Source organism: Hemitrygon akajei, chromosome 1, assembly GCF_048418815.1.
Source record: "Hemitrygon akajei chromosome 1, sHemAka1.3, whole genome shotgun sequence".
NCBI lineage: Eukaryota > Metazoa > Chordata > Chondrichthyes > Myliobatiformes > Dasyatidae > Hemitrygon > Hemitrygon akajei.
In genome coordinates, this window is record NC_133124.1 from 124,372,935 (window position 1) to 124,387,613 (window position 14,679).

Below are 14,679 nucleotides of genomic sequence, written 5' to 3' on the forward strand. Positions count from 1 at the left end.
ACTTTCTGCAAAGGCTGAAAAAAGTCCATCTCCTTCCCCCATCCTCATCACATTCTACAGGGGTTGTATTGAGAGCATCCTGAGCGGCTGCATCACTGCCTGGTTCGGAAATTGCACCATCTCAGATCGCAAGACCCTGCAGCGGATAGTGAGGTCAGCTGAGAAGATCATCGGGGTCTCTCTTCCTGCCATTACAGACATTTACGCTACATGCTACACCTGCAAAGCTAACGGCATTGTGAAGGATCCCACGCACCCCTCACACAAACTCTTCTCCCTCCTGCCACCTGGCAAAAGGTACCGAAGCATTCGGGCTCTCACGACCAGACTGTGCAACAGTTTCTTCCCCCAAGCCATCAGACTCCTCAATACCCAGAGTCTAGACTGACATCTACATCATTTATTATTATATTGAAATTTGTCCTCTATTGTGCCTATTGTTTATTAATTCATGTACTGTCGTGCACTGTTTTGTGCACTTTATGTAGTCCTGTGTAGATTTGTAGACTAGTGTAGTTTTTGTGTTGTTTTACATAGTCTAGTGTAGCCTTGAGTTGTCTCACATAGTCTAGTGTAGTTTTGTGTTGTTTCATGTAGCACCAGGGTCCTGGAGGAACATTGCACCATTTTTACTGTGTACTGTACCAGCAGTTTATGGTAAAAATGACAATAAAAAGCGATTTGACTTGATGTTCTCCCAGTCACTGTGTGGGTTTCCCCCAGATGCTCTGGACTCCCCCCACAATCCGAAGACGTGCGAGTGGAGTTGGTGAGTTGAGGACGTGCTATGGTGGAAGGGTGCCGACACTTGCATGCTGCCCCCAGCACAATACTCTTTGATTTGATGCAAAACAGCGCATTTCACTGTGTGTTTCGATGTACAGTACATGCAACCAATAAAGTTAGTATATCTATCTGATCTACAAATGGCACTGCAGGCTCAAAGAGCTATATAGCTTTCTTGTGCTCCTTATATTAGTTTTAGTTCCTGGCCTGCTGTTATTCTACTGAACAGTTTCCTTGATCCATCGAAACACAGCAGCAAAACCCAATATCAAGATTTTAGACCATAAGACATAGGAGCAGAATCAGGCTACTCAACCCATCATATCTTCCCCGCCATTCCATCACGGCTGATTTATTATCCCATTCCCCTGCCTTCTCCCTGTAGCCTTTGGCACCCTTACTAATCAAGAACCTATCAACCTCAGCTTTAAATATACCCAATGACTTGTCTCCACAGTCGTCTATGGCAATGAATTCCACAGATTCACCACCTTCTGGCTAAAGAAATTAGTCCTCATCTCTGCTATAAATGGTAATAGTGATGAAATTGATTGCATTTGCTACTATAACAGTGTGAAAGTGATACAGTATCTATCTCTGGAGTGGAAACAACATGCTGGAGATGCTCTTCATTCAGGTAGCATCTGCTCCCGGCTATTCCACGATGAACGTGCAAGCTCCGGGGCTTGCTGCTGAAACCCACTTGTGAAAGTTTCCATCCAACCTGAAGCTGACCCGGGCCAAAGTGCAAATGTGAGAAATAAAATCTTTAGCAGCACAACGCAGGTCCCGACCTGCTGGAGGAAGTCAGCAGGTCAGGCAGCATCTTTCGAGAAGAATAGATAGTCGACATTTCAGGCCAAGGCCATAAGACAGGAGCAGAATTAGGCCATTGGCCAATTGCGTCTACCCTGCCATTCCATCATGGCTCAGACCCTTCATCAGGATTCAGAACATCTTTATATGGCTATTTAAAATCTTAAAATGGTTATATTTTCAGAAAAAGTGAAAGGATGCAGGAGTTTTAGGGATTGTACGTTTTACTGAGTTACACTGGATATGTTTATTCATGAATTTTATATAAATCAGAAGTTTGTTAGATCAAAGTAAAGTTCTCATTCTGGTAAGAAGAATAAACTACAAAACACAATGGAACCAGTAACCACTGATCTCTGTTAAAATACCTCATTACAATGTACCATGGCATAATCACAACAAATAGTAAATAAAAGGGGACAGCTCAAAGACCAGCCACATCAATATACGGACTAAGGATGCCTGTGGATTTTGGGCTGACAAATGCTGAGGGCGGGGATCATTGAGAGTAAAGGGAGGTCAGCAGGTCCAAGGATCAGAAGGATGGCCATGCAAGCAGGAGTCATGAAGGCCAGGGACCCCTCTAGGTACACATGTCAGTGAGTTCAGAATTCAAGACTTGGAGTTTGGCTAGTTAATATGAAGATCAAAGCACAAAGGTCAATCGGATGCCCGGAAGTTAAACCCAATGGCTAAAGCCCCAGGTCACGGGTCTGAGAGTCCACTGGTGAAGTCAGAGACCTTTTATCTGTGAGTCCACAAGTCCGCTGGAGGCCCAGTGGCCTATCTAGGGGTTGGAAGACTGTCTGTGTGTGAGTGGGTGGGTGTGTGGGAGGGAAGAAGGAGGCTTATTATGCTGTTGTATGTTCTATTGCTTGTTGTGTTCCTTTGTTTTTGTTGTCATTGTTGCTTGTGTTGTTCTAATAAACATTGTGGGTACATTTACTTCGGCGCTGGAATATATTGCAACACTTGTGGGCTGCCCCCAGCACATCCTTGGGTTGTATTGGTTGTCAATGCAAAAAATACATTTCACTGTATGTTTCAATGTACATGTGATAAATAAATTAGTCTGAATCTGACAGGCACATAATTTATTTACAAAGCTGATGACATAGAATCTAATAAAGTATCTACTATAAAATGCAAAAGCTTGGTCCAAGATCTTCCAATTTCTACAAGCTTAAACACACTTTTTATTCAATTTGACCACTGGTGTCTGATTTATTTGTTTGTTTTAGGGGTTCAACTTCTTGTTTATGGACGTCCAAATGATACTTATTGCAGCTTTTCACTTATTTTGAGTCTTCGTTAGCTATTAGTGGGTCATGCTGGATGCAGGGGGTTGTTACAAGGATCACCCCTCAATAATAATGAATCAGTTAGGCACAGAGGGAATCCCTATTTACCGACCAGTAGCTTTAGTGGCCCCGGTTCACAAGCACCTGAAGATACACAACTGAATACCTGTGTGCACTACTGCTAGGCTTCCCTGGCCCTCCATGGGTCAAAGAAGAGAAATGGTAATACCCAGAGAAGGCAGCCTCTGCTGGCCAGGTGTTCCTCATGATCCCGATGTGATCTTCACATACTCGAAGTGGGGTCCTCCACATTCGCGATGGCTGGTCTGCAGAGGGCTCCCAAAATCCTTCATTCTTATTCCTTCCCTTATCAGATCAATGTCTGATGTTCAGTTTCATTGGCTCGAGGACATCTGACTGGCCTGTGTCAGATTCCCTTTGGATGTCACCAGCTCTACGAGCAATATTGCTTCCGCATTCAATTTTGTGCTTTAGGTGACTTCTTTTATTCTATTCAACTAACTGGTTCAAACCAGTCAAAGTGGGGCATCCAGACAAAGAGATTTCTCCTGCCATTTTACACAATAAACAGCTTCTTATCTGAGAATGGTCACAGGTTTCATAGATCATCAGCTGTAAGTCCACATTCAATTGGTCTGATTAAGTTATTCCAGGGGAAGAATCAGTTCCTGAAACAATTCACAAAATGGTAGCTGCTAGGACAGTCTCACAAAATGGCCACCTTGATTCCTGTTTACTGATTGTAGTTCTTTCTGGCCAACAGGGTTTTACAATTAATAATTTGGAAAAATTAGTCTTTATTGGTATTGATTTCTCAATTGCATTAGTTTCCTCTGGGTAAATCTAACAATATACTCAATGGCCACTTTATGAGGTACCCTTGTACACCTGCTCCATACTGCAAATATCTAATTATCCAATCACGTGGCAACAACTCAACTCATAAAAGCATGCAGACATGGTCAAGAGGTTCAGAGGTTGTTCAGACCATACATCAGAATGGGGAAGAAATGTGATACAAGTGACTTTAACAAATGATTGTTGGTGCCAGATGGGGTGGTCTGAGTATCTTAGAAGCTGCCGGTCTCCTGAGATTTTCATGCACAACAGTCTCTAAAGTTTACAGAGAGAATTGTGCAAAAAATATCCAGTAAAGGTGACAGTAACTCAAAAAAACATGCCTCTCAACAGTGGGGTGCAGAAGATCATCTCTGAATGAGCAACACATCAAACCGTGGAGTGGATGGGCTACAGCAGCAGAAGATCACGCACATACGCTCAGTGGCCACGAAGTGTAATTTATGATTATAATGTATAAATGAAAATATTTTAATTGATAATAAGTTTGTTTAATAACAGCTATGATTAATTCACCTAAATTTTGCAATATTAAATAAGCAGCATGCTACTGGAAATGCCTTCAAAATGGTATTAAAATTCTACCAATGGATGAAAATTTCTGAAATTTTATGATCATATAAAATGTATCTCTCCCTCTCTCCCTCCCCTAAAGGTGTTCTAAGTCCATGTGATGTTACATGAGGTCTGTTAAAAGTCACAACTGATCTTGATCTGAGTCAGGTTAGTCTCAAATCAATTTAATTGAATTTGAATTGATGCCTAGCTGGCTAAGTTCTTTACCAAACAATTGGATTTTGTGAAAGAGTTATTTTACATTATTAGTCCCCATCCGGTTCACACAGCAAAAGCCTTGTGTAGGAGCATATTAGCCCATCAACATACTGAACAAGAGGTTGTAGAATAACCCCACCCCACTGCCTATAAGAGTTTGTATGATCTCTCTATGACAGTGTGCTTTTCTTTTGAGTGTTCATTGGGCTGGAATAACCTGTTACCATGCTATAACTCAAAAGAAGTAAATAAAAGAATACACCTCGCAAACAGGAGGAAATCTGCAGATGCTGGAAATTCAAGCAACACACACAAAACGCTGGTGGAATGGAGCAGGCACCTGAACACACCTGACGAAGGGTCTCGGCCCGAAACGTCGACTGTGCTTCTCCCTATAGATGCTGCCTGGCCTGCTGCGTTCCACCAGCATTTTGTGTGTGTGTTGTTAAATGAATACACCTCTCTTATTTACTTCATTAAAGTTCTGGGCTTTTCAAGTTCAAGTTTAATTGTCATTCAACCATACACATGTATACAGCTAAATGAAGCATGACACCTCTGGGGCAAAGGTGTGAAATACAATACATACAGTACATTTAGTTACAACACCACAAAATAATATGAGCACAAAACCCTGAGTGGCGTGACCTGAAGACTGATGGTGCATGGGATGTTGTCCTCAAGTCATGTTACTGCAAGAACAAGTACACAGCAGTTCCCCATCTCGCGCTGGGTCAGCCATAGATGAAGTCAAATCAACTTAGCTTCCAGAGAGCGAACACTGGAGAGCAGCACTGACAGGAGAGCTGCCTGCAGGGGTTAAGATCCTAACAGTTTAAGTGGATAGGGCATGAAATTATAGACTTAATGCAGAAGAACATAGGGGTAGGACAATACCTGTGTAACAATCTGTTTGAAGGCATCAATAAGCACACCAGAGATACCTTCACTGTGCTTTGAAATTGTGCTGTGGGTTTTCCGATTCAGATTCATTAATTACCTGCACATCGAACCATACAGTGAAATGATTTGTGTTCACAGCCAACAGACCTAAAGATGGGCTGGGGGCAGCCAGCAAGTGCAGATAAACATTCCGGCACCAACAGAGCACACAGACAATGCTTAGCAGAGCAAAACAGGACGCACAACAGAACACAATGAACAACTAAACAACAACAGCAAAACAAGCCAATTTTCTCCCTCCCACCCACACACACAAACACAGATTGTCTGCCGGTCAGGTCTCCAGGCTTCAGCCATCGGGCTTTGACTTCCAAATCTCCAATCAACTTAGGGTTTCAGTCTTTGGTATTGACCCGCGCTTAGCTGCTGATGCAACCCTGAACTACAGGCTCAACTGACCAGCCCTCATGCCTGCTGCTTACACAAACTCACTGCAGATCCTGGGACCTGCCAACCTTAGACAGCCTGATATTTGCAGATGTCCTTTATCCCCATGTCCGTATCGCTAGCCTCGAGTGCGGAACAGAGGTCTGGACTCCGGATTTCCTTCATCATATGCCCACATCACTGGGCTTCGAACACGGAGTGGAGGCCTGACCTCTAACTCCACCACAACTCTATCACAAAACCCCAGCCTGACTGCTAAGTGCTCTCTCTGCTCCCTAAGCCATTCCTACAAACAGCAAGATCTGAGCCACGATCTCAACAGAGAGCACAGCAGTGAAATCTTGACTGGATTTAACATTTCATCAGAATTAAAGGGATGTCTGACAACGTAGCACTCCAGTGTGGGTGCAGTGATTTCCTCTGATGTGTCTTGACTGGAATCTGCAACATTTTTACTCACAAAGGCAAGTGTGCTACCAAGGCTGATAATTAGATTTTTAAAGTTTGAAGTTCAAAGTTAATTTATTGTCAATTTATGTATATGTCTCTATATACTACCTTGAAACTAATTTCTTTGCAGGCATTCACAGTAGAACAAAGAAAATACAATAGAGTCAATGAAAAACTACAAAGACTGACAAACAACCAATGTGCAAAAGAAGACGAACTGTGCAAATTAATAAATAATACACACAAACTCCACACTGGAGCGCTAGATTGTCAGTCATCCCTGCTGGAGGAACTCAGCAGGCCGGGCAGCATCAATGGATAAGAGTAAAGAGTTGCCATTTTGGGCTGAGACCCTTCATCATTTACTCTTTTCTATTGATGCTGCCTGGCCTGCTGAGTTCCTCCAGCCTGTTGTGTGTGTTCATTTGGATTCCCAGTATCTACAGATTTTCTTGCGTTTGAAATAAATAGATAGATAGATAGAATAAATGATTGAATATATAAATAATGAGAACATAGGTTGTAGAGTCCTTGAAAATGAGTCCACTGTGGAATCAGTTCAGAGTTGGGGTGAGTGAAGTTGTAAAGATCAGGATTATGCAGAAAGTCACAGAGAGACAAGGCATGCAAACAGACGTTTGGGTCCATTACATCCGTGCCAAACATCAATCAGCCATTTGCATTAATCCCATATTAATTCCATCTTTTTTTCTCCACATGTTCTCAGCAGCTCCCCCATGGATTCTACCCGTCCATGCACAAAGACAGCAATCTCCCACGTCTTTAATATGAGGGAGGAGGTAGGGTTGATAGGGTCGTTGATGTGCTGGCTGTCATTAGTCTGAAGAGTGAGTTCAAAAGCAGCGAGGTAACATTGCAGCTCCAGTCAGACCATACTTGAAGTATTGTCTTCAGTTCTGGTTTCCTCATAATGGGAAGGACCTGGAAGCTTTGGAGAGGGTGCAGAGGAGATTTACCAGGTTAAAGGGCTAGCAGAACATCATGGGCTGAATGGCCTGTACTGTGCCATAATATCCTGTACATTGGAGCAACCAGAGGAAACTCATTCAGTCAAAAGGAGGAGGTGCAGACTTCACACAGGCAAACACCCAAGGTCAGAACTGAACCTGATCTTTGGTGCTATGAGGCAATGGGTCTGCTGGCTGTGCCCACTGTGTCACCAGTAAAAGGAAAACTTTCAAAAGCTGCAGATACTGGAAATATAGATTTAAAACAGAAAATGCTGGAAATACTCAGCAAGTCGAACAGCATCTGATCTGATGAAGGGTCCTGGACCTGAAATGCTTCACTCCTTCTCTTTCCACAGATGCTGTCAGACCTGTTGAGTGTTACCCTCATTTTCTATCTTCAGTTTCAGTAAAACACAATTTGTCTGTCCTCTCTTATAATACTACAACCCGAGAAGGTTATGCTTTAGAAATTCATTTTAATCAAGGAACAACTTCATTCACCATGTACATTCACATGTATTAGGAATTTGCTGTGACGTGTTGTCATGACACATCACAAAAACACCATTCAACAATCATAACAAAAAAAGAATTTTATAACAAATAAAGTTAGAAGTTACAGTACGGATATGGTATAAAATATGCATAAATACCAGCATGCATTTACAATACACTCAGTGGCCACATTATTGGGTATTCCTGTATCTAATAACGTGGCCACCTAGTATACAGTATGTTCTGGGTTTTCTGCTGCTGTAGCCCATTCACATCAAGGTTTGACATGTGTATTCAAAGATGCTCAATTTGGCAACGTGTGGATTATTTTCAGCTGCTGTCACCTTCCTGTCAGCTTGAACCAGTCTGGCTGCTCTCCTCTGGCCTCTCTCATAATGAAAGTATTTCCACCCTCAGAACTGCTGCTCTCTGGATTTGTTTTTTGTCTTTTGCACCATTCTCTGTGAACTCCACAGACTGTTGTCAGGAGATCAGCAGTTTCTGTGATACTCATACCACCCCGCCTGGCATCAGCAATCACTCCACGGTCAAAGTCACTTAGATCACATTTCTTCCCCATTCTGATATTTGGTCCGAACAACAACTGAACCTCTCGACCATGTCTGCATGCTTTTATGCGTTGAATTGCAGCCTCATGATTGGCTGATTAGATGTTTGCATTAATGAGTGGGCGTACAGCTGTACCTAATAGAGTGACCAATGCATACGTAAGCAGCATTACAAAAAGAACATAAGAACATAAGAAATAGGAGCAGGAGTAGGCCATCTGGCCCGTCGAGACAGCTCCACCATTCAATAAGATCGTGGCTGATCTGGCCATGGACTACCTGCCTTTTCCCCATAACCCTTAATTCCCCTACTATGCAAAAATCTATCCAACCTTATCTTAAATATGTTTTCTGAGACAGCCTCCTCTGCTTCATTGGGCAGAGAATTCCACAGATCCACCACTCTCTGGGAAAAGCAGTTCCTCCTCATCTCCATCCTAAATCTGCTCCCCCAAATCTTGAGGCCATGTGGTTTAAAGAGTTTACAGTGTAGTGCAATGGCTGAGATAATAGATAGAGGGGGTGGGGGATAATTAGAATGGTTGATCAGATGAACAGCCTGGGAGAAGAAACTTTTAATAAGATCTAAAATACCTTACACCACACAGATAGGATTATATGTCTCCCCTTAAAAGTTAGATTACATTAAAATTTTACAAAGATTGGCCGACCCAAGCTAATTTTTTAGTTTTGTTTGCATGCCATCCATATTGACCATTTCTGTATATAAATTCACTGAGGTAGTGCAAAAAGTGAAAAAAAATGCAAAATATATGGTTACAGGCGCAGAGAAAGTTCAGATAGGTAAATAAATGGCTTCATTGTGGGCATTAGCCTCCTCACCATCGAGGACATCTTCAAAAGTTGATGCCTCAACAAGGAGCATCCATTTTTAAGACCCCCAGCTACCTATGACGTGCCTTCTTCTCATTAGTCAGGGATGAGGTACAAGAGCCTGAGGACATATCCTCAACATTTTAGGAACAGCTTCTTCCCCTTCAGCAGTCAGATTTTTGATTGATCTATGAACCCACAAACACTGTCTCACTACTTTTGCTCTCTTATTACACTACTTACTTTTGTTATGTATTCATTATTATCATTTTTTTTAATGTATTGCACTGTACTGCTCTCACAAAGCAACCAATTTCATGACATATATCAGTGATAATAAACTTGATTCTGATTCTGAACCGGGCCCTAACTATGGCAATAAGAACCCAAGCCCCTCATTTTGACATTGATACAAAGAGAAAAGAGCTCTTAATATCCTCTCAATGCCCAAGAGTTTTCAAGGGCTCTACACTTGCTGTCACCAATGCAACAGAATTAAACAATCCTTGGCTGCTTTAAGCCTGAGCATGGATTCTTGTACCTTGAGATCTATGTGCAATCAGTCATTTTCTTCCAAAATAAACCACTCTTGTTATATTTAAACACTTCCTCAGGTAAGTACACTCACAAGTTAGTTCCATCTTCTGGAAATTGCCTGTCTTCTTCCTCATCACTACATTCACTTTCATGTTATGCAAATTCATGTAGGTTCATACCCATGAAACCACCAGAAAATTCCCCTTTACCCACTTAGATTTGAAACCTTCATTAAGACTTTATCCTTATTTTGGATCATCATGAGCTAAAACAACATACCACTTACTGCACTTTGATTCTCAATCCACAGTGTTAATAGTTTTTCTGTTTCTGAAAATGTTGCAAACTATTGTTTTGTAATCACGGTGGATCTCATTGGTGCTGCACCTTTGTATGTTCTTTCATAAATACGAGAGGTTGTGGAGATGCTTGAAGTGCAGAGCAACAGGCACAAAATGCTAGAGAACTTTTCCAGCATTGATACGTTCTTTCATTTTTTTACTTTTTCCTTCACCATGGTCATGTCTAAATCCAGAGGACGCAATATCAAAGTTGATATTTGCCTGATTTCACATTTTGTCAGTACATTAAGCTCCTTCTCTGGGGTGATCGTACAATGCTTCCTACCATTTTTGCAAGTGACAAACATTCATATTAATTCAAATTACCAAGCAGACCGAGCCCAAAATATAGACATGTTCTCTACCCATGTGGCTGCAAGTAGTTCCTGCTTATATGTAAAGCCAAATTTGTGTAAATTGAGTGATAAGTGACCTATAGAATATCTATAAACCAATTACGTTTAAAGGATAACACACACAAAATGCTGGAGGAAATCAGCACATCAGGCAGCATCTATGGAGAGAAATAAACAGTTGATGTTTTGGACCAAGACGGAAATGTTGACTGTTTATTTTTTCCAGCATTTTGTGAGTGTTGCTCTGGATGAGAAATATGCACTAATGCAATATTTCGTGCATTTTCCATTTGCTACCATGACATTTCAGGCTGAGACAGAAATATGGACATACCCATTCACCTCCTCCCTCACCTTCATTCAGAGCCCCAAAGGGTCCTGCCGGGTTAGGTAACTCTTCACCTGTGAATCTGCTGGGGTTGCTTCCTGTGTGGCCTCATCTACAATGCTCAGAGCCGTCGTAAAGTGGGGGACTGATTCACTGAGCACTTCTGTTCCATCTGCCAAAAGTGGAACTTTCTGGTGGCCCAACAATTTCATGCATGATTGCTCTCCGGGTGGAGGGCCAACATATTATATTCCGACTGGGTGGCCTCCAACCTAATGGTGTGAACAGCCATTTCTCCTTTTGGTAAAACATTTTCCCCTCCCCCTCCCCTGTTCATCTATTCCCTGCTCTGGCCACTTACCTCTTCCCTTTCTCCTGTGGTCCAATCTCTCCATCCCTTTACCATTCACACCCACCTGGCTTCACCTATCACCTTATAGCTATCCTCCTCCCCCTCCCCGCACCCTTTTATTCTGGCATCTTCCCCTTCCTTTCCAGCCCTGAAGAAGGGTCTCAGCCTGAAACATCGACTCTTTGTTCATTTCCTTGACTTGTTGAGATCCTCCAGCATTTTTGTATGTGCCTCATTAGTTTGTATTGTCTTCTGTTTGCACTAGGCTCCTCACTGTGATCTGCACGGGAACAATTAACAGGTTGGCTGCTTTTGTTAGCTAATGGGTTTATAATTGACTATAGCTGTTATTTTGCAGCAGTGAGATAGTTTTCTATCTCACGTTACTTAGTAATGAAAAAGCAAACTTGAAACATTGAATCCACCCTCTCTAGCTGTGTAAAAATGCAGGCTAGGACAGACTGGTTTCAGCCCATGTAACTGCCTTTGTTTTTCAGAAGGGTAAATACTCTTTTAAATAGATTAGTCAGGCATACCTTGATTTTGAAAATTCAAATTTAGTAACTAGTAATTTTATGTTTACCAGTAAGATTAAAGATTAGCTTTATTTGTCACATGTACATCGAAACATAGAGTGAAATGGGTCATTGGCATCAAATGAAATCAGTGAGGATTGTGCTGGGGACTTCTGACATAATAGTATGCCCACAATTTACTAATGCAAACCTGTACAATTTTGTTATGTGGAAAGCGGCCAGTGAGTGAGTGGGCCAGTGAAGGAGTGGAGATTTGAGGCTTTGACTCGAGAGGCTTCAGCGAGAAGAGGCTGAGGATGAGCTTCACTCCAAATGAGGTAAGGCCGGGCAAGTTCCTTTCAAAGGAGAAAGTTTCAAAAGTTGAGGCAAGTATTGGGTAGGTCATGGCAGCTGAGATCGGCCCCATGGTTTGTTCATCCTGCAGCATGTGGGAAATCAGGGATACTTCCAGTGTCCCTGACAACTATTGTGCAGGAAGTGTGTCCAGCTGCAGCTTCTGGCAGACTGCATTGAACATCTGGAGCTGTACTTGGATTCATACTGGAGCATCCGCGATGCTGAGAAAGTCGTGAATAGCACGTTCAGTGAGTTGGCCACACCGCAGGTAAAGGCTACACAGGCAGAAAGGGAAGGGGTGGCCACTAGACAGCGTAGCAGTAGGCAGGTAGAGCAGGAGTCCCCTGGGGTCATCTCCCTCTGAAACAGATATACTGTTTTGGATACTGTTGGGGCAGATGTCTCATCAGGGGAAGGCAGCAGTAGCCGAGTTCATGGCACCAAGGGTGGCTCTGTGGTACAGGAGGGAAGGAAAAGGAGTGGGAGAGCTATAGTGATAGGGGATTCGATTGTAAGGGAATAGATAGGCGTTTCTGCGGCCGCAAACGAGACTCCAGGATGGTATGTTGCCTCCCTGGTGCAAGGGTCAATGATGTCTCTGAGCAGCTGCAGGACATTCTGGAATGGGAGGGTGAACAGCCAGTGGTTGTGGTGCACATAGGTACCAACGATGTAGGTAAAAAATGGGATGAGGTCCTACAAGGTGAATTTAGGGAGTTAGGAGATAAACTAAAAAGTAGGACCACAAAGGTAATAATCTCTGGATTACTACCAGTGCCACGTGCTAGTCAGAGTAGAAATAGGAGGATATTTCAGATGAATACGTGGCTTGAAAAGTGGTGCAAAGGGGAGGGATTCAAATTTCTGGGGCATTGGAACCAGTTCTGGGGGAGGTGGGACCGGTATAAACAGGACGGTCTGCACCTGGGCTGGACTGGAACCAATGTCCTCGGGGGAGCGTTTGCTACTGCTGTTCAGGAGGCTTTAAACTAATGTGGCAGGGGGATGGGAACAAGTGCAGAGAGACAGAGGGATGTAAAATGAGGGTAGAAGCAAAAAGTAGTAAGGTGAAAAATAAAAGTGGCAGGCAGGCAAATCCAGGGCAAAAAGCAAAAAGAGCCACTTTTCAACATAATTGTATAAGGGCTAAGAGTGTTGTAAAGACAAGCCTGAAGTCTTTGTGTGTCAATGTGAGGAGCATTCGTAACAAGGTGGATGAATTGAATGTGCAGATAGTTATTAATGAATATGATATAGTTGGGATCACAGAGATATGGCTCCAGGGTGACCAAGGATGGGAGCTCAACATCCAGGGATATTCAATATTCAGGAGGGATAGACAGGAAAGAAAAGGAGGTGGGGTAGCTTTGTTGGTTAGAGAGGAGATTAACACAATAGAAAGGAAGGACATTAGCCTGGAGGATGTGGAATCGATATGGGTAGAGCTGCATAATACTAAGGGGCAGAAAATGCTGGTGGGAGATGTGTACAGGCCACCTAACAGTAGTAGTGAGGTTGGGGATGGCATTAAACAGGAAATTAGAAATGCATGCAATAAAGGAACAGTAGTTATAATGGGTGACTTCAATCTACATATAGATTGGGTGAACCAAATTGGTAAGGGTGCTGAGGAAGAGGATTTCTTGGAATGTATGTGGGATGGTTTTCTGAACCAACATGTTGAGGAACCAACTAGAGAGCAGGCCATTCTAGATTGGGTATTGAGCAATGAGGAAGGGTTAGTTAGCAATCTTGTCGTGCGAGACCCCTTGGGTAAGAGTGACCATAATATGGTGGAATTCTTCATTAAGATGGAGAGTGACATAGTTAATTCAGAAACAAAGGTTCTGAACTTAAAGAAGGGTAACTTTGAATGTATGAGACGTGAATTAGCTAAGATAGACTGGCAAATGATACTTAAAGGGTTGACGGTGGATATGCAATGGCAAGCATTTAAAGATTGCATGGATAAACTACAACAATTGTTCATCCCAGTTTGGCAAAAGAATAAACCAGGGAAGGCAGTGCACCCGTGGATGACAAGGGAAATTAGGGATAGTATCAAGTCCAAAGAAGAAACATATAAATTAGCAAAAAAAAGCAGCACACCTGAGGACTGGGAGAAATTCAGAGACCAGCAGAGGAGGACAAAGGGCTTAATTAGGAAAGAGAAAAAAAATTATGAGAGAAAGCTGGCTGGGAACATAAAAACTGACTGTAAAAGCTTTTATAGATACGTGAAAAGAAAAAGATTGGTCAAGACAAATGTAGGTCCTTTACAGTCAGAAACAAGTGAATTGATCATAGGGAACAAAGACATGGCAGACCAATTGAATAACTACTTTGGTTCTGTCTTCACTAAGGAGGACATAAATAATCTTCCGGAAATAGTAAGGGACCAAGGGTCTAGTGAGATGGAGGAACTGAGGGAAATACATGTTAGTAGGGAAGTGGTGTTAGGTAAATTGAAGGGATTAAAGGCAGATAAATCCCCAGGGCCAGATGGTCTGCATCCCAGAGTGCTTAAGGAAGTAGCCCAAGAAATAGTGGATGCATTAGTGATAATTTTTCAAAACTCCTCAGATTCTGGATTAGTTCCTGAGGATTGGAGGGTGGCTAATGTAACCCCACTTTTTAAAAAAGGAGGGAGAGAGAAACCGGGGAATTA